The sequence below is a fragment of the Physeter macrocephalus genome, chromosome 19 (genome assembly GCF_002837175.3).
Source record: "Physeter macrocephalus isolate SW-GA chromosome 19, ASM283717v5, whole genome shotgun sequence".
Taxonomy (NCBI): Eukaryota; Metazoa; Chordata; class Mammalia; order Artiodactyla; family Physeteridae; genus Physeter; species Physeter macrocephalus.
Genome location: NC_041232.1, coordinates 1,512,456 through 1,514,687, shown reverse-complemented (window position 1 = coordinate 1,514,687; position 2,232 = coordinate 1,512,456).

Genomic DNA, 2,232 nt, shown 5'->3' with positions numbered 1-2,232 from the left:
TAATTAAACAGTATATATGTCACGACTCTACCTACCCTCCTATCCAGAATGAACAGACAGAGCTACAGGAGAGGGTGTTTCCAGTTTCAGTGGGAAACAGCACAACCCCATCTGTATGTGTGAGTGTGTGGGTCCAGGGGTTGCTGGTGACACATCACACAGAAAACACGGGCCAAGATCACGCCGCAGGGTAGCGACCAGTTATCTCTGGGTGGTGATTACTTTTATCTGTGTTTTCTGCCTCTCGCTCCAAGAAAACTTGTGCTGCATGCCACAGGCGGGGAGGTGGGAAAGCTCCAAGAAGCTGGCTCTGCTGGCGGTGGTCCTCCCGGTCAGCCGTGGAGAGGCCTGCAGCCCGATGGCCTCGCCAGAGCCCTTTGGAGCAAAGCCTCTTTCTGCTCAAGAACAAGGGGCTCCAGACTCTTGCATCTTCCCATACATGGAAAAAGCACTAAATTCCTTAACTTGAGATATCTGGTTTCCTCTAATTAACAGTAATATTTTGACATGCAGACTACCTGCCCTTTGTTGCAAAACTCCTATATATCCTGGTTCCCCCATCCCCTCAGAGCAGTTCGCTCAGGGTTACTTGAGATGCTGCCTCCTGGGCTTGAAGTCTTAAAAATTTCCGCCGAATAAAACGGAACTCTCAAAAAAAAAAAAAAAGAAAGAAAGAACAAGGGGCTCTTTCTTCACTTCCTGACATCAGCATCATGGGTGCACACAGTACGTGCCGGGAGCACAAGCACAGTTAAGATAATCAGCGCCACCGGCATGGACGGCCCTGAGGACCCTGTCAAACCCTCTGTGCACCCCAAACCCACCCCCGTCCCCTGAGCAGGCCTGGCAGGAACAGGGAGTCCTCCTCACCCCACTTCTCCAACACCCGCCTGGCCTGTGGGTTAGATGCGCCCCCACGTCCCCCCGCCAGCTTCGTGCAGCCCACCAGGTCTCCGCTTGTTCAGAATCCACCTGTGAAAGCCCCAGCGTTGGTGTTCCGGCGTTGGCGCTTAAGCACTGCAGACAAAGGGGCGATTGTCACCCAGAGGGTAGGCAGATGACCCCTCTGTAAATGAACCCCAACTGGCATATGAGACATTCTGGGCCCCATTGCCAGCTGGTATTTGGGGTTTTCCAAGTGCCCTCCCCTCTCTTGTGTCCTGGGACCTTCAAAAGCCCTGTCAGTCCCCATGGGATCACCCTTGGGTGACTTGCTGAGACCACTGGGCTGGTGATGACAGAGCCATAGCCACACCCGTGGGGCCTTAGGGACAGAGGCCATAGCCACACCCTTGGGGCCTTAGGGACAGAGGCCGTGCAACAGTCCAGGAGGGGGACCCCTGGAGACCTTTAGAAGGGTGGGGCCTTCGTGCTGGTGCTGTAGTTACGCTTTGCTGTCGGGTGGTTCACAGGCAGATGCCGTGGTGTGCAGGGCCTGGGCCTCCCTTGGCTGTGGTCAGGGGGGTGGGGTCAGTCAGGGCAGCCTGGAGATGTGACCCTGCTCAGCAGTGTTTCCCGTGGAGCTCAAGCCCCAGCCCCGCCGCCCACAACTGAGGGGCAGGTGCCTGGGGGGGCTTAATGAGTCCCAGGACTCGGGGACCTGTGAGCCTGTGAAGGTGCGTGCCACCGAGGTCCGGTGACACGAGATTTCCTATTGCGTAGAAGTTCTAGAAATGAATTGTAAAGCAAACAGTGGAGGGTATTGAAGCAGCCCGGAGGCTGGCAAATAGAACACTCACCATTCAGTAAATGTTTGAGCACCTACTGTGTGCTGGGCATTATTCCAGGTAATGGTTATCAGTGGGCAAAACAGAAAAACCCTATTCGGTTGAATTCACATTCAGTGAGGTTGACAGGCGACAGACACAGTGTTTGAAAGGGGATGAGTTTTGGGGGTGGGGCAGGTGCGGGGGCCACGGTGCCAGTGGAGCTTCACAGTGGGGCCATCAAGGCAGCTCAGTGAGAAGGCGGCCCTGAGCAGAGCCCAGAGGAATCCAGGGCCCTGGTCTTGGGGACATTTGAAGGAAGGGTCAGCGGCCAGGGCATGTGAAGGCAGGAACATGCCAAGTGTTCAAAGAAGGGCCTTGGGGGTAGGGGCGGGGGGCACAGGCTGTCATCAGGCCTCAGGTCATACAGTGGGACCTGGGACCTGAGGTGAGGGGCCTGCTGCTGAGAACAGGCTTCAGGGGTGGGAGCTGGGATCCCTCGGGTGGAGCTGACTCGAGTGAGAGG